Raw genomic sequence first — 23,980 nt, forward strand, 5'->3', positions numbered from 1 at the left:
CTGGCGCGAATTAAATCGAAGGCCAGAGACAGATAAAGCATTACCGCGAGTAATTGCTTGTAAAAATTGCAGTGCTAGTGTTTTCAGTGACAAAACAAACAATAGACTGTGTTATTGCCTGGTGCGAAGGCCAGTGACAATTTAGGCACGTTTAAGTTTGCTTAAAACAATAGGCAGTGTTTTTGCCTGGTGTGTGCTACAAACAATAGGCAGTGTTATTGCCTGGCGTGAAGTTTTGTGTGTGTAGAACAAAAGACAGTGACCGCATTGTCCACAAACAGTTCGGGCACCGGTTTTGTGTGGACCGCAAGAAACCTGAAGGCCACTGACAACATTGTTGTAGTGCAGGTACGCGTTCGTGAGTGCCTATTTCAAACTTTGTCGGATCGCGAGTTACGTACTTGGGGAATAGGTACGCGATCGCGAGTGCAGGAGAAAAATGTCTCCACCACGAAGGCGAGGAGCAAAGGCACCCGCCAAGAGCGAGGAGTCGGAAGCCGATATGATTACGGCAGCGTCATCGCCTGAGAAGCCTCCACCGCGCAGAAAGGCTCGCCTGGGCACTCCACCGTTGGGGAGGTCATGCGAGAGCGTCAGCGAGACGGGAGCGGCGAAACACGTAGCCGGAGCAGCAAATGAGGCAGGAGGAGGCAAAAAGGAAAAGAGGAAAGGTATGAAAGGGGAGTTGAATACAAATAAGGGGGGTGTTGTTGGGGGTGGCGCTATCACCCATGTTGCAGCTATGAAAGCTGTAACCGCTGAGGTTAGCGCCTTGGTTTTCGGGGGTAAGATCATGGAGAATTCCGAAATGAAGGGTCTAATGGAACTTGCCTCGAAGTACGAGGCACTCCTGATGACGATAATCGCAGAGAACGCGCATCTTCGCGGGCAGGTGGATGCCCTTAAGGGAGGTTGTGGGGGACCGCGAGTGAACAGACCAACGGTGGCTCTCGCGACTTCGGCGCCTGCCCCCCCGGCACCCGTGCTGAAGGCAATAGCGCCGATGTCGCCGAAGCCGGTGGAGACCTGGTCAGTTGTGGTCAGGAGTAAGGGGCTTGCAACTTCCTCTAAGGAAGTAATCAAAAAGGTGGTCAAGGAGGTGGGTCCTTCACTCGGCGTAAGGATCCATGATGTAAGGCCGATAAAGGGTGGTGGGGCGGTCATCCGCACTCCCTCCGTTTTAGAGAGGGAGAAAGTGGCGACTAACGCAAAATTCGGGGAGGTAGGGTTGGACGTCAGTGTCAACCGGAAGTTGGGGCCAAGGGTTGTGGTGCAAGGAGTACACACCGAGATCTCCCATGAGGAATTCATGGAAGAACTGTTCAGTACGAATATAAGTCCTGAGGCAAAGAAATCCGACGTTAGTTTGGTCAGTCGCCCCTGGAAGGTCGCGCCAGATGGTAAAACTAACGTCGTTCTGGAGGGTTCGGAGGAAGTAATGTCCGCCCTCTTAGAAGCGGGAAGGTGCTACATTAAGTGGTTTTCCTTCCGAGTGCGACCAGACAGCCCTGTTGCCGGCTGTTTTCGGTGCATGGGCTTTGACCATCGAGTGGCGCAATGTAAGGCCAAGTCCGATGTCTGCCGTAGGTGTGGTCAGGAAGGCCACAGAGCTGCTAGTTGCGTCAATGCACCACATTGTCGCAACTGTGCATTTAAGGGTAGACCAGCTGGGCATCTTATGATGTCAGCTGCTTGTCCAGTCTACTGTGGCATAGTAGAGCGTGCCCTTTCCAGACACTAATGGGGACGATTTTACAGCTAAATTGTCAGGGTTGTTATGCCGTAATGTGCGAGTTAGGGGGTTGTTTGCTAGAGGGTGGGTGCGGCATCGCATTACTCCAGGAGCCCTACGCCACTAATGGTGTGGTTCGGGGTCTCCCTGGAGGATTTAGGGTCTTCACAGACCTAAGGAGAAATGCCGCAATAGTTGTGAATAATCCGAGCTACGACTGCGTAGTTCTGGATTCGTCACAGCTGGGTGCTTGTGTATCCATAGAGGGGGAGTTCGGTAGATTGGTAGTCGCTAGTGTTTATTGCAAACACAGCGAACCTCTAGAGCCTTACCTGCTGTACATGGATAAGCTACTGCTACTTGCCAGTAGTAGCTCGCTTATCCTAGGAATGGATGCGAATGCCTCGTCCTCTATGTGGTTTAGTAAGGTATCCCGACATTCGTCAGGATATCAAAGCCACACTAGAGGCGAGGTATTAAGCGAATGGGTGGAGGCAAATAGTCTTCACATATTAAACGAGCCAAGCGAGTGGTATACGTTTGATGGGCCTGGAGGTGTGAGCGACGTCGATGTGTCCTTCATCAACGAGGCAGCAAATAGGACCTTTAATGTTAGGTGGGAGTAGGGGAGGGTGGGGATTGAGTGACCATAACTTGATTCAAATTATGGTTACTCCTAAATCTCCTCCCTCGGCGTATGAGAGTCCATTGCGGCGATGGCGTACCTCTGGTATCGACTGGAACCAATATGGACGATCTCTCAGGGAAGCGGTATTAGAAATACCGCTTAGTGAGTTTGAAGACTTTGGGGTGGACGAGCAAATTTCTCGGCTATACGATGTAGTGTGGGAAGTGAACAACAGTGTTCTCGGAAAGTTCGAAAGCTTCAGAGTGAGAAAACTTAAGTGGTGGACGAAAGAGCTAACGATGAAGAGGAGAGCTGTCCGGCGATTGAGACGAAAGTTTCAACGCGCTAGACAGTCAAACTCTGATGGGCTGTCCCAGATTAGGTATGAATTTAGTTGTGTGATGAGGGATTACAAACAAATGCTAGTCAAAACCAAGGAAGAGGAATGGAGGAATTTTATAGGGGAAAATAGGAACGACCCATGGGGTCAGGTCTACAAGATCTGTAGGGGTCGTAAGAGGGAGGATATCACCTCTCTCCGCGTTGGTGATACTGTATTATCAACGTGAAGAGACTGTGCTGGGGTTCTGCTAGGAGCGTTCTTTCCTAGGGCGGAGGCTCGGGTATCTCAAACGTGTGAGGTACCTGTTCCTCCACTAGATGAAGGGGAGCTGGGATACGCCTTTGGCCTGGTCAGGTGTAAAAGATCCCCAGGTTTTGATGGTTTGAACGGAGAGATGTGTAAAAGCATGTGGAAGTTCATTCCGGAATACTTGGAGGCCATTTACAATAAGTGCGTGTGGGAGGGATATTTTCCACGGGAGTGGAAAACGGCTAGGGTCGTTCCTCTCCTGAAGTCCCCTGATAAGATCAGGAGTGATCCTCGTTCTTATCGGGGCATCAGTCTCCTTCCAGTGCTGGGAAAAGTACTGGAGAGAGTTATGGTGGAACGACTTCAGGATCTAACGCGGGATATGTGGTCGGATAGGCAGTATGGTTTCAGGAAAGGACGCAGTGTAGAGGATGCTTGGATGTATGTCCAGAGTGCCGTTAGGGAGAACGTCAACGAATATGTCCTTGGCATATTTGTTGACTTTAAGGGAGCTTTTGACTACCTAATCTGGGATAGGGTGATTGAACGATTGGAGGAGCTCGGCTGCCCGGAAGTTACTCTCTGGCGCAGCTACTTTTCGGACAAAAAGCCTCAATCGTAGGAATCAATGGGAGTGTTGAGATTGGGGTGGCTCGGGGCTGCCCGCAGGGATCCATCTGTGGTCCATATATTTGGAACCTTATTGTTTGCCAGTGTGTCGCACCGTTTCAACGGATGCGATGCAAGTTTTGTTAGGTGCACCCCCTCTTGACCTGATTGTCATACAGCGTGCTGTTGCATTCAGGTTAAGAAGAGGCTTGAGTGTGTCCTTGCTGCAGAATAACCTGATTTCCGACCTTGACGTAGAGAGGGAAGGATATCTAGGAAGCAAGAGACTTTTAGAGGACAGGGTTAAGATAAGGTGGCAAGACCGTTGGGACAATAGCCCTAACGGTAGGGTGACCTATGGGTACATCCGGGACGTTAGGTTTGTAGAAGAAAACCCAGACTTCCGATTCTGTCTGAGCCTGGGTTTTCTGCTTACTGGACATGGTCCTCTGAACGCATTTCTGCATCAGAGGCACCTTTCTGACACGCCAGAGTGTATGTGTGGGGCGCGTGTTGAAGATTGGGCGCACGTTATTGCGCTCTGCCCGATGTACTCGGACATTAGGAACCTTGAAGGAATGGGGATTAGTTGGACTAATGGACGATTAGATGTCAGCGGTGTGATCTTCACTAGTCCAAATACCGAACAGTTAGGGTCGTTTGATAGGTTTGCGCGTGAATTGTTTAGGCGGCGGAGACAATTAGCTGAAAATAGGGGTTAGATTAAGGGTGAAAGACAAGGGGTAGGGATTTAATCCCTGGTCACCAGTACAGAGCAGTATGGAAGCTCAACTGGTAGTAGCTTCGGCCACGAGGTCTGACCGGAGACTTAATTCTGGTACCACGGGGAGCAGGGGCCCTTGGAGTTCGCTCCAACCTGCTCATGCGGACTGGCCCTTCGGGGAGTATCGTGGTGGTTGTGGTTGATGCCCAAATGCGGGAAGAGTGTTTTGATCACTCAATGTGGAGTTGCACTGCAACCGGGTGCCGGACCCAAAGTACGGCAGAGGTGTTAGATAGGCCTCGAACCCCACCAAGGTGTGTAGTGTGTCCATTCCGCACTACCAATTGGCACTGAAAAATGCCTGGCATTTTCGGGGCGCTGATCAACGCATTGTATTGATACGCAGTGCTTTTGAGCACCGTGAGGTAAGGCCGTCGACGGCAGGTACTCACGTAAAACACACCGGACGTTGTCCCTATCTACATACCCCTGCGGGCAGGGGATAGAATATGCCCGCGGCAAGGCATGCCTGTCGTAAAAGGCGACTAAAAGCCAATATGCACTATGACTGTTATTATATACCTTGATCAGTAATATCAGCATAGTATGTTGAGGAATAGTGCTATAATACTCAGCTTGAACTGATATTAGAAACACTTTAAATGAAAAAAGCGAATAAAAAGACATTTGAAGTTCAAGCGACAAATGTCACCAGTCATTTGAGTAATGGGGAGCTCAACTGGCAGTAGTTTAGGCTACGCAGTCTAACCGGAGACTTTCCGGTACCACGGGGAGCAGAAAGCCCTTGGACTTCTGTTCAATCTGCTCATTGGGTTCGGCCCTTTGGGGAGTATCGTGGTGGCTGTGGTTTAAAGCTAAATGCTGGAAGAACTGAATTTTCAGTTCGAAAAAAGAAGTTACACAAGTAACTGGGTGCCGTACCCGAAAACGGAAGAGGTTTTAGGTCGGCCTCGAATCACACCAAGATGGTAGTGTGGACCCAGACACACTGCCACTGGTATCCAAATAAATACTTGCAAAAAGCTCGTATTGTTTGGGGCGCTGATCAACGCATTGTATTGATACGTTGTGTTTTTGAACACCGTGAGGTAAGGCCGTCGCCGGCAGGTACTCACGTAAATCTACAACGAAAGTTGTCCCTATCTACATACCCCTGCGGGCAGGGGATAGAATATGCCCGCGGCAAGGCATGCCTGTCGTAAAAGGCGACTAAAAGCCAATATGCACTATGACTGTTATTATATTCTTTGCACAGTAATATCAGCATAGTATGTGGAGTGATAGTGCTATAATACTCAGCTTGAACTGATATTAGAAACACTTTAAATGAAAAAAGCGAATAAAAAGACATTTGAAGTTCAAGCGACAAATGTCACCAGTCATTTGAGTAATGGGGAGCTCAACTGGCAGTAGTTTAGGCTACGCAGTCTGACCGGAGACTTTCCGGTACCACGGGGAGCAGAAAACCCTTGGACTTCTGTTCAATCTGCTCATTGCGTTCGGCCCTTTGGGGAGTATCGTGGTGGCTGTGGTTTAAACCTAAATGCTGGAAGAACTGAATTTTCAGTTCGAAAAAAGAAGTTACACAAGTAACTGGGTGCCGTACCCGAAAACGGAAGAGGTTTTAGGTCGCCCTCGAATCACACCAAGATGGTAGTGTGGACCCAGACACACTGCCACTGGTATCCAAATAAATACTTGCAAAAAGCTCGTATTGTTTGGGGCGCTGATCAACGCATTGTATTGATACGTTGTGTTTTTGAACACCGTGAGGTAAGGCCGTCGCCGGCAGGTGCTCATGTAAATCTACAATGATAGTTGTCCCTATCTACCGCACTCAGTTGTAGACACTCGAAGTGAACGGTCGTGTTCGCGCATTGAAGAAACAATTTAGTGACAGTTGAATATAGTGAATATTTCTATTAACAGAAATCGTAGTAAGCATACAATTGCCTGGCGCGAATTAAATCGAAGGCCAGAGACAGATAAAGCATTACCGCGAGTAATTGCTTGTAAAAATTGCAGTGCTAGTGTTTTCAGTGACAAAACAAACAATAGACTGTGTTATTGCCTGGTGCGAAGGCCAGTGACAATTTAGGCACGTTTAAGTTTGCTTAAAACAATAGGCAGTGTTTTTGCCTGGTGTGTGCTACAAACAATAGGCAGTGTTATTGCCTGGCGTGAAGTTTTGTGTGTGTAGAACAAAAGACAGTGACCGCATTGTCCACAAACAGTTCGGGCACCGGTTTTGTGTGGACCGCAAGAAACCTGAAGGCCACTGACAACATTGTTGTAGTGCAGGTACGCGTTCGTTAGTGCCTATTTCAAACTTTGTCGGATCGCGAGTTACGTACTTGGGGAATAGGTACGCGATCGCGAGTGCAGGAGAAAAATGTCTCCACCACGAAGGCGAGGAGCAAAGGCACCCGCCGAGAGCGAGGAGTCGGAAGCCGATATGATTACGGCAGCGTCATCGCCTGAGAAGCCTCCACCGCGCAGAAAGGCTCGCCTGGGCACTCCACCGTTGGGGAGGTCATGCGAGAGCGTCAGCGAGACGGGAGCGGCGAAACACGTAGCCGGAGCAGCAAATGAGGCAGGAGGAGGCAAAAAGGAAAAGAGGAAAGGTATGAAAGGGGAGTTGAATACAAATAAGGGGGGTGTTGTTGGGGGTGGCGCTATCACCCATGTTGCAGCTATGAAAGCTGTAACCGCTGAGGTTAGCGCCTTGGTTTTCGGGGGTAAGATCATGGAGAATTCCGAAATGAAGGGTCTAATGGAACTTGCCTCGAAGTACGAGGCACTCCTGATGACGATAATCGCAGAGAACGCGCATCTTCGCGGGCAGGTGGATGCCCTTAAGGGAGGTTGTGGGGGACCGCGAGTGAACAGACCAACGGTGGCTCTCGCGACTTCGGCGCCTGCCCCCCCGGCACCCGTGCTGAAGGCAATAGCGCCGATGTCGCCGAAGCCGGTGGAGACCTGGTCAGTTGTGGTCAGGAGTAAGGGGCTTGCAACTTCCTCTAAGGAAGTAATCAAAAAGGTGGTCAAGGAGGTGGGTCCTTCACTCGGCGTAAGGATCCATGATGTAAGGCCGATAAAGGGTGGTGGGGCGGTCATCCGCACTCCCTCCGTTTTAGAGAGGGAGAAAGTGGCGACTAACGCAAAATTCGGGGAGGTAGGGTTGGACGTCAGTGTCAACCGGAAGTTGGGGCCAAGGGTTGTGGTGCAAGGAGTACACACCGAGATCTCCCATGAGGAATTCATGGAAGAACTGTTCAGTACGAATATAAGTCCTGAGGCAAAGAAATCCGACGTTAGTTTGGTCAGTCGCCCCTGGAAGGTCGCGCCAGATAGTAAAACTAACGTCGTTCTGGAGGGTTCGGAGGAAGTAATGTCCGCCCTCTTATAAGCGGGAAGGTGCTACATTAAGTGGTTTTCCTTCCGAGTGCGACCAGACAGCCCTGTTGCCGGCTGTTTTCGGTGCATGGGCTTTGACCATCGAGTGGCGCAATGTAAGGCCAAGTCCGATGTCTGCCGTAGGTGTGGTCAGGAAGGCCACAGAGCTGCTAGTTGCGTCAATGCACCACATTGTCGCAACTGTGCATTTAAGGGTAGACCAGCTGGGCATCTTATGATGTCAGCTGCTTGTCCAGTCTACTGTGGCATAGTAGAGCGTGCCCTTTCCAGACACTAATGGGGACGATTTTACAGCTAAATTGTCAGGGTTGTTATGCCGTAATGTGCGAGTTAGGGGGTTGTTTGCTAGAGGGTGGGTGCGGCATCGCATTACTCCAGGAGCCCTACGCCACTAATGGTGTGGTTCGGGGTCTCCCTGAAGGATTTAGGGTCTTCACAGACCTAAGGAGAAATGCCGCAATAGTTGTGAATAATCCGAGCTACGACTGCGTAGTTCTGGATTCGTCACAGCTGGGTGTTTGTGTATCCATAGAGGGGGAGTTCGGTAGATTGGTAGTCGCTAGTGTTTATTGCAAATACAGCGAACCTCTAGAGCCTTACCTGCTGTACATGGATAAGCTACTGCTACTTGCCAGTAGTAGCTCGCTTATCCTAGGAATGGATGCGAATGCCTCGTCCTCTATGTGGTTTAGTAAGGTATCCCGACATTCGTCAGGATATCAAAGCCACACTAGAGGCGAGGTATTAAGCGAATGGGTGGAGGCAAATAGTCTTCACATATTAAACGAGCCAAGCGAGTGGTATACGTTTGATGGGCCTGGAGGTGTGAGCGACGTCGATGTGTCCTTCATCAACGAGGCAGCAAATAGGACCTTTAATGTTAGGTGGGAGTAGGGGAGGGTGGGGATTGAGTGACCATAACTTGATTCAAATTATGGTTACTCCTAAATCTCCTCCCTCGGCGTATGAGAGTCCATTGCGGCGATGGCGTACCTCTGGTATCGACTGGAACCAATATGGACGATCTCTCAGGGAAGCGGTATTAGAAATACCGCTTAGTGAGTTTGAAGACTTTGGGGTGGACGAGCAAATTTCTCGGCTATACGATGTAGTGTGGGAAGTGAACAACAGTGTTCTCGGAAAGTTCGAAAGCTTCAGAGTGAGAAAACTTAAGTGGTGGACGAAAGAGCTAACGATGAAGAGGAGAGCTGTCCGGCGATTGAGACGAAAGTTTCAACGCGCTAGACAGTCAAACTCTGATGGGCTGTCCCAGATTAGGTATGAATTTAGTTGTGTTTTGAGGGATTACAAACAAATGCTATCCTCGTAAGAGGGAGGATATCACCTCTCTCCGCGTTGGTGATACTGTATTATCAACGTGAAGAGACTGTGCTGGGGTTCTGCTAGGAGCGTTCTTTCCTAGGGCGGAGGCTCGGGTATCTCAAACGTGTGAGGTACCTGTTCCTCCACTAAATGAAGGGGAGCTGGGATACGCCTTTGGCCTGGTCAGGTGTAAAAGATCCCCAGGTTTTGATGGTTTGAACGGAGAGATGTGTAAAAGCATGTGGAAGTTCATTCCGGAATACTTGGAGGCCATTTACAATAAGTGCGTGTGGGAGGGATATTTTCCACGGGAGTGGAAAACGGCTAGGGTCGTTCCTCTCCTGAAGTCCCCTGATAAGATCAGGAGTGATCCTCGTTCTTATCGGGGCATCAGTCTCCTTCCAGTGCTGGGAAAAGTACTGGAGAGAGTTATGGTGGAACGACTTCAGGATCTAACGCGGGATATGTGGTCGGATAGGCAGTATGGTTTCAGGAAAGGACGCAGTGTAGAGGATGCTTGGATGTATGTCCAGAGTGCCGTTAGGGAGAACGTCAACGAATATGTCCTTGGCATATTTGTTGACTTTAAGGGAGCTTTTGACTACCTAATCTGGGATAGGGTGATTGAACGATTGGAGGAGCTCGGCTGCCCGGAAGTTACTCTCTGGCGCAGCTACTTTTCGGACAGAAAAGCCTCAATCGTAGGAATCAATGGGAGTGTTGAGATTGGGGTGGCTCGGGGCTGCCCGCAGGGATCCATCTGTGGTCCATATATTTGGAACCTTATTGTTTGCCAGTGTGTCGCACCGTTTCAACGGATGCGATGCAAGTTTTGTTAGGTGCACCCCCTCTTGACCTGATTGTCATACAGCGTGCTGTTGCATTCAGGTTAAGAAGAGGCTTGAGTGTGTCCTTGCTGCAGAATAACCTGATTTCCGACCTTGACGTAGAGAGGGAAGGATATCTAGGAAGCAAGAGACTTTTAGAGGACAGGGTTAAGATAAGGTGGCAAGACCGTTGGGACAATAGCCCTAACGGTAGGGTGACCTATGGGTACATCCGGGACGTTAGGTTTGTAGAAGAAAACCCAGACTTCCGATTCTGTCTGAGCCTGGGTTTTCTGCTTACTGGACATGGTCCTCTGAACGCATTTCTGCATCAGAGGCACCTTTCTGACACGCCAGAGTGTATGTGTGGGGCGCGTGTTGAAGATTGGGCGCACGTTATTGCGCTCTGCCCGATGTACTCGGACATTAGGAACCTTGAAGGAATGGGGATTAGTTGGACTAATGGACGATTAGATGTCAGCGGTGTGATCTTCACTAGTCCAAATACCGAACAGTTAGGGTCGTTTGATAGGTTTGCGCGTGAATTGTTCAGGCGGCGGAGACAATTAGCTGAAAATAGGGGTTAGATTAAGGGTGAAAGACAAGGGGTAGGGATATAATCCCTGGTCACCAGTACAGAGCAGTATGGAAGCTCAACTGGTAGTAGCTTCGGCCACGAGGTCTGACCGGAGACTTAATTCTGGTACCACGGGGAGCAGGGCCCCTTGGAGTTCGCTCCAACCTGCTCATGCGGACTGGCCCTTCGGGGAGTATCGTGGTGGTTGTGGTTGATGCCCAAATGCGGGAAGAGTGTTTTGATCACTCAATGTGGAGTTGCACTGCAACCGGGTGCCGGACCCAAAGTACGGCAGAGGTGTTAGATAGGCCTCGAACCCCACCAAGGTGTGTAGTGTGTCCATTCCGCACTACCAATTGGCACTGAAAAATGCCTGGCATTTTCGGGGCGCTGATCAACGCATTGTATTGATACGCAGTGCTTTTGAGCACCGTGAGGTAAGGCCGTCGACGGCAGGTACTCACGTAAAACACACCGGACGTTGTCCCTATCTACATACCCCTGCGGGCAGAGGATAGAATATGCCCGCGGCAAGGCATGCCTGTCGTAAAAGGCGACTAAAAGCCAATATGCACTATGACTGTTATTATATTCTTTGCATAGTATGTGGAGTGATAGTGCTATAATACTCAGCTTGAACTGATATTAGAAACACTTTGAATGAAAAAAGCTAATAAAAAGACATTTGAAGTTCAAGCGACAAATGTCACCAGTCATTTGAGTAATGGGGAGCTCAACTGGCAGTAGTTTAGGCTACGCAGTCTGACCGGAGACTTTCCGGTACCACGGGGAGCAGAAAGCCGAAAAAAGAAGTTACACAAGTAACTGGGTGCCGTACCCGAAAACGGAAGAGGTTTTAGGTCGGCCTCGAATCACACCAAGATGGTAGTGTGGACCCAGACACACTGCCACTGGTATCCAAATAAATACTTGCAAAAAGCTCGTATTGTTTGGGGCGCTGATCAACGCATTGTATTGATACGTTGTGTTTTTGAACACCGTGAGGTAAGGCCGTCGCCGGCAGGTACTCACGTAAATCTACAACGAAAGTTGTCCCTATCTACATACCCCTGCGGGCAGGGGATAGAATATGCCCGCGGCAAGGCATGCCTGTCGTAAAAGGCGACTAAACGCCAATATGCACTATGACTGTTATTATATACCTTGATCAGTAATATCAGCATAGTATGTTGAGGAATAGTGCTATAATACTCAGCTTGAACTGATATTAGAAACACTTTAAATGAAAAAAGCGAATAAAAAGACATTTGAAGTTCAAGCGACAAATGTCACCAGTCATTTGAGTAATGGGGAGCTCAACTGGCAGTAGTTTAGGCTACGCAGTCTAACCGGAGACTTTCCGGTACCACGGGGAGCAGAAAGCCCTTGGACTTCTGTTCAATCTGCTCATTGGGTTCGGCCCTTTGGGGAGTATCGTGGTGGCTGTGGTTTAAAGCTAAATGCTGGAAGAACTGAATTTTCAGTTCGAAAAAAGAAGTTACACAAGTAACTGGGTGCCGTACCCGAAAACGGAAGAGGTTTTAGGTCGGCCTCGAATCACACCAAGATGGTAGTGTGGACCCAGACACACTGCCACTGGTATCCAAATAAATACTTGCAAAAAGCTCGTATTGTTTGGGGCGCTGATCAACGCATTGTATTGATACGTTGTGTTTTTGAACACCGTGAGGTAAGGCCGTCGCCGGCAGGTACTCACGTAAATCTACAACGAAAGTTGTCCCTATCTACATACCCCTGCGGGCAGGGGATAGAATATGCCCGCGGCAAGGCATGCCTGTCGTAAAAGGCGACTAAAAGCCAATATGCACTATGACTGTTATTATATTCTTTGCACAGTAATATCAGCATAGTATGTGGAGTGATAGTGCTATAATACTCAGCTTGAACTGATATTAGAAACACTTTAAATGAAAAAAGCGAATAAAAAGACATTTGAAGTTCAAGCGACAAATGTCACCAGTCATTTGAGTAATGGGGAGCTCAACTGGCAGTAGTTAGGCTACGCAGTCTGACCGGAGACTTTCCGGTACCACGGGGAGCAGAAAACCCTTGGACTTCTGTTCAATCTGCTCATTGCGTTCGGCCCTTTGGGGAGTATCGTGGTGGCTGTGGTTTAAACCTAAATGCTGGAAGAACTGAATTTTCAGTTCGAAAAAAGAAGTTACACAAGTAACTGGGTGCCGTACCCGAAAACGGAAGAGGTTTTAGGTCGCCCTCGAATCACACCAAGATGGTAGTGTGGACCCAGACACACTGCCACTGGTATCCAAATAAATACTTGCAAAAAGCTCGTATTGTTTGGGGCGCTGATCAACGCATTGTATTGATACGTTGTGTTTTTGAACACCGTGAGGTAAGGCCGTCGCCGGCAGGTGCTCATGTAAATCTACAATGATAGTTGTCCCTATCTACCGCACTCAGTTGTAGACACTCGAAGTGAACGGTCGTGTTCGCGCATTGAAGAAACAATTTAGTGACAGTTGAATATAGTGAATATTTCTATTAACAGAAATCGTAGTAAGCATACAATTGCCTGGCGCGAATTAAATCGAAGGCCAGAGACAGATAAAGCATTACCGCGAGTAATTGCTTGTAAAAATTGCAGTGCTAGTGTTTTCAGTGACAAAACAAACAATAGACTGTGTTATTGCCTGGTGCGAAGGCCAGTGACAATTTAGGCACGTTTAAGTTTGCTTAAAACAATAGGCAGTGTTTTTGCCTGGTGTGTGCTACAAACAATAGGCAGTGTTATTGCCTGGCGTGAAGTTTTGTGTGTGTAGAACAAAAGACAGTGACCGCATTGTCCACAAACAGTTCGGGCACCGGTTTTGTGTGGACCGCAAGAAATCTGAAGGCCACTGACAACATTGTTGTAGTGCAGGTACGCGTTCGTTAGTGCCTATTTCAAACTTTGTCGGATCGCGAGTTACGTACTTGGGGAATAGGTACGCGATCGCGAGTGCAGGAGAAAAATGTCTCCACCACGAAGGCGAGGAGCAAAGGCACCCGCCGAGAGCGAGGAGTCGGAAGCCGATATGATTACGGCAGCGTCATCGCCTGAGAAGCCTCCACCGCGCAGAAAGGCTCGCCTGGGCACTCCACCGTTGGGGAGGTCATGCGAGAGCGTCAGCGAGACGGGAGCGGCGAAACACGTAGCCGGAGCAGCAAATGAGGCAGGAGGAGGCAAAAAGGAAAAGAGGAAAGGTATGAAAGGGGAGTTGAATACAAATAAGGGGGGTGTTGTTGGGGGTGGCGCTATCACCCATGTTGCAGCTATGAAAGCTGTAACCGCTGAGGTTAGCGCCTTGGTTTTCGGGGGTAAGATCATGGAGAATTCCGAAATGAAGGGTCTAATGGAACTTGCCTCGAAGTACGAGGCACTCCTGATGACGATAATCGCAGAGAACGCGCATCTTCGCGGGCAGGTGGATGCCCTTAAGGGAGGTTGTGGGGGACCGCGAGTGAACAGACCAACGGTGGCTCTCGCGACTTCGGCGCCTGCCCCCCCGGCACCCGTGCTGAAGGCAATAGCGCCGATGTCGCCGAAGCCGGTGGAGACCTGGTCAGTTGTGGTCAGGAGTAAGGGGCTTGCAACTTCCTCTAAGGAAGTAATCAAAAAGGTGGTCAAGGAGGTGGGTCCTTCACTCGGCGTAAGGATCCATGATGTAAGGCCGATAAAGGGTGGTGGGGCGGTCATCCGCACTCCCTCCGTTTTAGAGAGGGAGAAAGTGGCGACTAACGCAAAATTCGGGGAGGTAGGGTTGGACGTCAGTGTCAACCGGAAGTTGGGGCCAAGGGTTGTGGTGCAAGGAGTACACACCGAGATCTCCCATGAGGAATTCATGGAAGAACTGTTCAGTACGAATATAAGTCCTGAGGCAAAGAAATCCGACGTTAGTTTGGTCAGTCGCCCCTGGAAGGTCGCGCCAGATGGTAAAACTAACGTCGTTCTGGAGGGTTCGGAGGAAGTAATGTCCGCCCTCTTATAAGCGGGAAGGTGCTACATTAAGTGGTTTTCCTTCCGAGTGCGACCAGACAGCCCTGTTGCCGGCTGTTTTCGGTGCATGGGCTTTGACCATCGAGTGGCGCAATGTAAGGCCAAGTCCGATGTCTGCCGTAGGTGTGGTCAGGAAGGCCACAGAGCTGCTAGTTGCGTCAATGCACCACATTGTCGCAACTGTGCATTTAAGGGTAGACCAGCTGGGCATCTTATGATGTCAGCTGCTTGTCCAGTCTACTGTGGCATAGTAGAGCGTGGCCTTTCCAGACACTAATGGGGACGATTTTACAGCTAAATTGTCAGGGTTGTTATGCCGTAATGTGCGAGTTAGGGGGTTGTTTGCTAGAGGGTGGGTGCGGCATCGCATTACTCCAGGAGCCCTACGCCACTAATGGTGTGGTTCGGGGTCTCCCTGAAGGATTTAGGGTCTTCACAGACCTAAGGAGAAATGCCGCAATAGTTGTGAATAATCCGAGCTACGACTGCGTAGTTCTGGATTCGTCACAGCTGGGTGTTTGTGTATCCATAGAGGGGGAGTTCGGTAGATTGGTAGTCGCTAGTGTTTATTGCAAATACAGCGAACCTCTAGAGCCTTACCTGCTGTACATGGATAAGCTACTGCTACTTGCCAGTAGTAGCTCGCTTATCCTAGGAATGGATGCGAATGCCTCGTCCTCTATGTGGTTTAGTAAGGTATCCCGACATTCGTCAGGATATCAAAGCCACACTAGAGGCGAGGTATTAAGCGAATGGGTGGAGGCAAATAGTCTTCACATATTAAACGAGCCAAGCGAGTGGTATACGTTTGATGGGCCTGGAGGTGTGAGCGACGTCGATGTGTCCTTCATCAACGAGGCAGCAAATAGGACCTTTAATGTTAGGTGGGAGTAGGGGAGGGTGGGGATTGAGTGACCATAACTTGATTCAAATTATGGTTACTCCTAAATCTCCTCCCTCGGCGTATGAGAGTCCATTGCGGCGATGGCGTACCTCTGGTATCGACTGGAACCAATATGGACGATCTCTCAGGGAAGCGGTATTAGAAATACCGCTTAGTGAGTTTGAAGACTTTGGGGTGGACGAGCAAATTTCTCGGCTATACGATGTAGTGTGGGAAGTGAACAACAGTGTTCTCGGAAAGTTCGAAAGCTTCAGAGTGAGAAAACTTAAGTGGTGGACGAAAGAGCTAACGATGAAGAGGAGAGCTGTCCGGCGATTGAGACGAAAGTTTCAACGCGCTAGACAGTCAAACTCTGATGGGCTGTCCCAGATTAGGTATGAATTTAGTTGTGTTTTGAGGGATTACAAACAAATGCTATCCTCGTAAGAGGGAGGATATCACCTCTCTCCGCGTTGGTGATACTGTATTATCAACGTGAAGAGACTGTGCTGGGGTTCTGCTAGGAGCGTTCTTTCCTAGGGCGGAGGCTCGGGTATCTCAAACGTGTGAGGTACCTGTTCCTCCACTAAATGAAGGGGAGCTGGGATACGCCTTTGGCCTGGTCAGGTGTAAAAGATCCCCAGGTTTTGATGGTTTGAACGGAGAGATGTGTAAAAGCATGTGGAAGTTCATTCCGGAATACTTGGAGGCCATTTACAATAAGTGCGTGTGGGAGGGATATTTTCCACGGGAGTGGAAAACGGCTAGGGTCGTTCCTCTCCTGAAGTCCCCTGATAAGATCAGGAGTGATCCTCGTTCTTATCGGGGCATCAGTCTCCTTCCAGTGCTGGGAAAAGTACTGGAGAGAGTTATGGTGGAACGACTTCAGGATCTAACGCGGGATATGTGGTCGGATAGGCAGTATGGTTTCAGGAAAGGACGCAGTGTAGAGGATGCTTGGATGTATGTCCAGAGTGCCGTTAGGGAGAACGTCAACGAATATGTCCTTGGCATATTTGTTGACTTTAAGGGAGCTTTTGACTACCTAATCTGGGATAGGGTGATTGAACGATTGGAGGAGCTCGGCTGCCCGGAAGTTACTCTCTGGCGCAGCTACTTTTCGGACAGAAAAGCCTCAATCGTAGGAATCAATGGGAGTGTTGAGATTGGGGTGGCTCGGGGCTGCCCGCAGGGATCCATCTGTGGTCCATATATTTGGAACCTTATTGTTTGCCAGTGTGTCGCACCGTTTCAACGGATGCGATGCAAGTTTTGTTAGGTGCACCCCCTCTTGACCTGATTGTCATACAGCGTGCTGTTGCATTCAGGTTAAGAAGAGGCTTGAGTGTGTCCTTGCTGCAGAATAACCTGATTTCCGACCTTGACGTAGAGAGGGAAGGATATCTAGGAAGCAAGAGACTTTTAGAGGACAGGGTTAAGATAAGGTGGCAAGACCGTTGGGACAATAGCCCTAACGGTAGGGTGACCTATGGGTACATCCGGGACGTTAGGTTTGTAGAAGAAAACCCAGACTTCCGATTCTGTCTGAGCCTGGGTTTTCTGCTTACTGGACATGGTCCTCTGAACGCATTTCTGCATCAGAGGCACCTTTCTGACACGCCAGAGTGTATGTGTGGGGCGCGTGTTGAAGATTGGGCGCACGTTATTGCGCTCTGCCCGATGTACTCGGACATTAGGAACCTTGAAGGAATGGGGATTAGTTGGACTAATGGACGATTAGATGTCAGCGGTGTGATCTTCACTAGTCCAAATACCGAACAGTTAGGGTCGTTTGATAGGTTTGCGCGTGAATTGTTCAGGCGGCGGAGACAATTAGCTGAAAATAGGGGTTAGATTAAGGGTGAAAGACAAGGGGTAGGGATTTAATCCCTGGTCACCAGTACAGAGCAGTATGGAAGCTCAACTGGTAGTAGCTTCGGCCACGAGGTCTGACCGGAGACTTAATTCTGGTACCACGGGGAGCAGGGGCCCTTGGAGTTCGCTCCAACCTGCTCATGCGGACTGGCCCTTCGGGGAGTATCGTGGTGGTTGTGGTTGATGCCCAAATGCGGGAAGAGTGTTTTGATCACTCAATGTGGAGTTGCACTGCAACCGGGTGCCGGACCCAAAGTACGGCAGAGGTGTTAGATAGGCCTCGAACCCCACCAAGGTGTGTAGTGTGTCCATTCCGCACTACCAATTGGCACTGAAAAATGCCTGGCATTTTCGGGGCGCTGATCAACGCATTGTATTGATACGCAGTGCTTTTGAGCACCGTGAGGTAAGGCCGTCGACGGCAGGTACTCACGTAAAACACACCGGACGTTGTCCCTATCTACATACCCCTGCGGGCAGAGGATAGAATATGCCCGCGGCAAGGCATGCCTGTCGTAAAAGGCGACTAAAAGCCAATATGCACTATGACTGTTATTATATTCTTTGCATAGTATGTGGAGTGATAGTGCTATAATACTCAGCTTGAACTGATATTAGAAACACTTTGAATGAAAAAAGCGAATAAAAAGACATTTGAAGTTCAAGCGACAAATGTCACCAGTCATTTGAGTAATGGGGAGCTCAACTGGCAGTAGTTTAGGCTACGCAGTCTAACCGGAGACTTTCCGGTACCACGGGGAGCAGAAAGCCCTTGGACTTCTGTTCAATCTGCTCATTGGGTTCGGCCCTTTGGGGAGTATCGTGGTGGCTGTGGTTTAAACCTAAATGCTGGAAGAACTGAATTTTCAGTTCGAAAAAAGAAGTTACACAAGTAACTGGGTGCCGTACCCGAAAACGGAGGAGGTTTTAGGTCGGCCTCTAATCACACCAAGATGGTAGTGTGGACCCAGACACACTGCCACTGGTATCCAAATAAATACTTGCAAAAAGCTCGTATTGTTTGGGGCGCTGATCAAAGCATTGTATTGATACGTTGTGTTTTTGAACACCGTGAGGTAAGGCCGTCGCCGGCAGGTGCTCATGTAAATCTACAACGAAAGTTGTCCCTATCTACCGCACTCAGTTGTAGACACTCGAAGTGAACGGTCGTGTTCGCGCATTGAAGAAACAATTTAGTGACAGTTGAATATAGTGAATATTTCTATTAACAGAAATCGTAGTAAGCATACAATTGCCTGGCGCGAATTAAATCGAAGGCCAGAGACAGATAAAGCATTACCGCGAGTAATTGCTTGTAAAAATTGCAGTGCTAGTGTTTTCAGTGACAAAACAAACAATAGACTGTGTTATTGCCTGGTGCGAAGGCCAGTGACAATTTAGGCACGTTTAAAACTGCTTACAAACAATAGGCAGTGTTTTTGCCTGGTGTGTGCTTACAAACAATAGGCAGTGTTATTGCCTGGTGTGAAGTTTTGTGTGTGTATAACAAAGGACAGTGCGGTCACTGTTGTCCACAAACAGTTCGGGCAGCGGTTTTGTGTGGACTGCAATAAACTGAAGGCCACTGACAACATTGTTGTAGTGCAGGTACGCGTTCGCGAGTGCCGATTTCAAACTTTTGTAGTTTTACGTGCTTGTGTAGTAGACTGTACCGGACGTTCGGAGAAGAATGTCTCCACCACGAAGGCGAGGAGCGAAGGCACCCGCCGAAAGCGATGACTCGGAAGTCGTAATGATTACGGCAGCGTCATCGGCAGGCGAAGAGGAAGTGGAGAAGCCCCCACCGCGCAGAAAGGCTCGCCTGAGCACTCCACCGTTGGGGAGGTCATGCGAGAGCGCCAGCGAGACGGGAGCGGCGAAACACGTAGCCGGAGCAGAAAATGAGGCAGGAGGAGGCAAAAAGGAAAAGAGGAAAGGTATGAAAGGGGAGTTGAATACAAATAAGGGGGGTGTTGTTGGGGGTGGCGCTATCACCCATGTTGCAGCTATGCAAGCTGTAACCGCTGAGGTTAGCGCCTTGGTTTTCGGGGGTAAGATCATGGAGAATTCCGAAATGAAGGGTCTAATGGAACTTGCCTCGAAGTACGAGGCACTCCTGATGACCATAATTGCGGAGAACGCTCATCTTCGCGGGCAGGTGGATGCCCTTACAGGAGGTTGTAGGGGATCGCGTCCGACCAAACCAATGGTGGCTCCCGCGACTTCGGCGCCAGCCCCTCCGGCACCCGTGCTGAAGGCAATAGCGCCGATGTCGCCGAAGCCGGTGGAGACCTGGTCAGTTGTGGTCAGGAGTAAGGGGCCTGCAACTTCCTCTAAGAAAGTAATCAAAACGGTGGTCAAGGAGGTGGGTCCTTCACTCGGCGTAAGGATCCATGATGTTAGGCCGATAATGGGTGGTGGGGCGGTCATCCGCACTCCCTCCGTATTAGAGAGGGAGAAAGTGGCGACTAACGCAAAATTCGGGGAGGTAGGGTTGGACGTCAGTGTCAACCGGAAGTTGGGGCCAAGGGTTGTGGTGCAAGGAGTACACACCGAGATCTCCCATGAGGAATTCATGGAAGAACTGTTCAGTACGAATTTAAGTCCTGAGGCAAAGAAATCCGACGTTAGGTTGGTCAGTCGCCCCTGGAAGGTGGCGCCAGATGGTAAAACTAACGTCGTTCTGGAGGGTTCGGAGGAGTAATATCCGCCCTTTTAGAAGCGGGAAGGTGCTACATTAAGTGGTTTACCTTCCGAGTGCGACCAGACAGCCCTGTTGCCGGCTGTTTTCGGTGCATGGGCTTTGACCATCGAGTGGGGCAATGTAAGGCCAAGTCCGATGTCTGCCGTAGGTGTGGTCAGGGTGCATTTAAGGGTAGACCAGCTGGGCATCTTATGATGTCAGCTGCTTGTCCAGTCTACTGTGGCATAGTAGAGCGTGCCCTTTTTAGACATTAATGGAGACGATTTTACAGCTAAATTGTCAGGGTTGTTATGCCGTATTGTGCGAGTTAGGGAGTTGTATGCTAGAGGGTGGGTACGGCATCGCATTACTCCAGGAGCCCTACGCCACTAATGGTGTGGTTCGGGGTCTCCCTGGAGGATTTAGGGTCTTCACAGACCTTAGGAGAAATGCCGCAATAGTTGTGAATAATCCGAGCTACGACTGCGTAGTTCTGGATTCGTCACAGCTGAGTGTTTGTGTATCCATAGAGGGGGAGTTCGGTAGATTGGTAGTCGCTAGTGTTTATTGCAAATACAGCGAACCTCTAGAGCCTTACCTGCTGTACATGGATAAGCTACTGCTACTTGCCAGTAGTAGCTCGCTTATCCTAGGAATGGATGCGAATGCCTCGTCCTCTATGTGGTTTTGTAAGGTATCCCGACATTCGTCAGGATATCAAAGCCACACTAGAGGCGAGGTATTAAGCGAATGGGTGGAGGCAAATAGTCTTCACATATTAAACGAACCAAGCGAGTGGTATACGTTTGATGGGCCTGGGGGTGTGAGCGACATCGATGTGTCCTTCATCAATGAGGCAGCAAATAGGACCTTTAATGTTAGGTGGGAGATTAGGGGAGGGTGGGGATTGAGTGACCATAACTTGATTCAAATTATGGTTACTCCTAAATCTCCTCCCTCGGCGTATGAGAGTCCATTGCGGCGATGGCGTACCTCTGGTATCGACTGGAACCAATATGGACGATCTCTCAAGGAAGCGGTATTAGAAATACCGCTTAGTGAGTTTGAAGACTTTGGGGTGGACGAGCAAATTTCTCGGCTATACGATGTAGTGTGGGAAGTGAACAACAGTGTTCTCGGAAAGTTCGAAAGCTTCAGAGTGAGAAAACTTAAGTGGTGGACGAAAGAGCTAACGATGAAGAGAAGAACTGTCCGGCGATTGAGACGAAAGTTTCAACGCGCTAGACAGTCAAACTCTGATGGGCTGTCCCAGATTAGGTATGAATTTAGTTGTGTGATGACGGATTACAAACAAATGTTAGTCAAACCCAAGGAAGAGGAATGGAGGAGCTTTGTAGGAGAGAATAGGAACGACCCATGAGGTCAGGTCTACAAGATGTGTAGGGGTCGTAAGAGGGAGGATATCACCTCTCTCCGCGTTGGTGATTCTGTGTTATCAACGTGGAGAAACTGTGCGGGGGTTCTGCTAGGAGCGTTCTTTCCTAGGGCGGAGGCTCAGGTATCTCAAACGTATGAGGTACCTGTTCCTCCACTAGATGATGGGGAGCTGGGATACGCCTTTGGCCTGGTCAGGTGTAAACGATCCCCAGTTTTTGATGGTTTGAACGGAGAGATGTGTAACAGCATGTGGAAGTTCATTCCGGAATACTTGGAGGCCATTTACAATAAGTGCGTGTGGGAGGGATATTTTCCACGGGAGTGGAAAAGGGCTAGGGTCGTTCCTCTCCTGAAGTCCCCTAATAAGATCAGGAGTGATCCTCGTTCTTATCGGGGCATCAGTCTCCTTTCAGTGCTGTGAAAAGTACTGGAGAGAGTTATGGTGGAACGACTTCAGGATCTAACGCGGGATATGTGGTCGGATAGGCAGTATGGTTTCAGGAAAGGACGCAGTGTAGGAAGCAAGAGACTTCTAGAGGACAGGGTTAAGATAAGGTGGCAAGACCGTTGGGACAATAGCCCTACCGGTAGGGTGACCTATGAGTACATCCGGGACGTTAGGTTTGTAGAAGAAAACCCAGACTTCCGATTCTGTCTGAGCCTGGGTTTTCTGCTTACGGGACATGGTCCTCTGAACGCATTTCTGCATCAGAGGCGCCTTTCTGACACGCCGGGGTGTATGTGTGGGGCGCGTGTTGAAGATTGGGCGCATGTTATTGCGCACTGCCCGATGTACTCGGGCATTAGGAACCTTGAGGGAATGGGGATTAGTTGGAATTCACTAGTCCAAATACCGAACAGTTAGGGTCGTTTGATAGGTTTGCGCGTGAATTGTTTAGGCGTGAATTGTTTAGACAATCAACTGAATATATGGGTTAGTTTTTCTTGGGTGATAGATGAGGGGTAGGGATTTAATCCCTGGTCACCAGTACAGAGCAGTATGGAAGCTCAACTGGTAGTAGCTTCGGCTACGAGGTCTGACCGGAGACTTAATTCTGGTACCACGGGGAGCAGGGGCCCTTGGAGTTCGCCCCAACCTGCTCATGCGGACTGGCCCTTCGGAGAGTATCGTGGTGGTTGTGGTTGATGCCCAAATGCGGGAAGAGTGTTTTGATCACTCAATGTGGAGTTGCACCGGACCCAAAGTACGGCAGAGGTGTTGGCCGTGAGGTAAGGCCGTCGACGGCAGGTACTCACGTTAGACACACCGGACGTTGTCCCTATCTACCACTCAGTTGTAGACATTCGAAGTGTACGGACGTGTTCGCGCATAGTTGAAACGATTTAGTTACACTTAGTGAAATATCTGTAAACAGTTAAAAATAAAAATAGAATACAATTGCCTGGCGCGCGTTAAAGCGAAGGCCAGAGACAAATAAAGCATTACCGCGAGTAATTGCTTTTAAAAATTGTGGTGCAAGTGTACAGTGACAATACAAACAATAAGCAGTGTTATTGCCTGGTGCGAAGATCAGTGACAATTTAGGCACTTTTAAAAAATTGCTTACAAACAATAGGCAGTGTTTTTTGCCTGGTGTGTGCTTACAAACAATAGGCATTGTTATTGCCTGGTGTGAAGTTTTGTGTGTGTAGAACAAAGGACAGTGACCTTATTGTCCACAAACAGTTCGGGCACCGGTTTAGTGTGTACCGCAAGAAACCTGAAGGCCACTGACAACATTGTTGTAGTGCAGGTACGCGTTCGTGAGTGCCGATTTCAAACTTTGTCGGATCGCGAGTTACGTACTTGTGTAGTAGGTACGTGATCGCGATTGTAGGAGAAAAATGTCTCCACCACGAAGGCGAGGAGCAAAGGCACCCGCCGAGAGCGAGGCAGGAGGAAGGAAAAGAGGAAAGGTATGAAAGGGGAGTTGAATACAAATAAGGGGGGTGTTGTTGGGGGTGGCGCTATCACCCATGTTGCAGCTATGAGAGCTGTAACAGCTAAGGTTAGCGCCTTGGTTTTCGGGGGGAAGATCATGTAGAATTCCGATATGAAGGGTCTAATGGAGCTTGTCTCGAAGTACGAGGCACTCCTGATGACGATAATAGCGGAGAACGCGCATCTTCGCGGGCAGGTGGATGCCCTTAAGGGAAGTTGTGGGGAACCGCGAGTGAACAGACCAACGGTGGCTCCCGCGACTTCGGCGCCTGCCCCTCCGGCACCCGTGCTGAAGGCAATAGCGCCGATATCGCCGAAGCTGGTGGAGACCTGGTCAGTTGTGGTCAGGAGTAAGGGGCCTGCAACTTCCTCTAAGGGAATAATCAAACAGGTGGTCACGGAGGTGGGTCCTTCACTCGGCGTAAGGATCCATGATGTTAGGCCAATAAAGGGTGGTGGGGCGGTCATCCGCACTCCCTCCGTTTTAGAGAGGGAGAAACTGGCGACTAACGCAAAATTCGGGGAGGTAGGGTTGGACGTCAGTGTCAACCGGAAGTTGGGGCCAAGGGTTGTGGTGCAAGGAGTACACACCGAGATCTCCCATGAGGAATTCATGGAAGAACTGTTAAGTACGAATATAAGTCCTGAGGCAAAGAAATCCGACGTTAGGTTGGTCAGTCGCCCCTGGAAGGTGGCGCCAGATGGTAAAACTAACGTCGTTCTGGAGGGTT

General features: G+C 49.5%; 1 protein-coding gene across 4 annotated transcripts in view; it reads left to right on the forward strand.

Annotated features, from left to right (window-relative positions):
• Positions 1 to 23,980, forward strand: part of LOC138858256 (uncharacterized) — a 93,593-nt gene that overhangs the window by 49,535 nt on the left and 20,078 nt on the right. For 2 of the 4 annotated variants that reach the window (XR_011397442.1, XR_011397444.1), the window contains exon 1: positions 18,898 to 19,163. The exons of 1 other annotated variant lie outside the window; for it this stretch is intronic. The gene's annotated coding sequence lies outside the window, so the exon portion shown is untranslated. Of the gene's footprint in view, positions 1 to 18,897; positions 19,164 to 22,893; positions 23,225 to 23,980 lie in introns of those variants that run through there. One more of the 4 variants, XR_011397443.1, reaches the window with a different exon arrangement.

Source organism: Bactrocera oleae, chromosome Y (genome assembly GCF_042242935.1).
Source record: "Bactrocera oleae isolate idBacOlea1 chromosome Y, idBacOlea1, whole genome shotgun sequence".
NCBI lineage: Eukaryota > Metazoa > Arthropoda > Insecta > Diptera > Tephritidae > Bactrocera > Bactrocera oleae.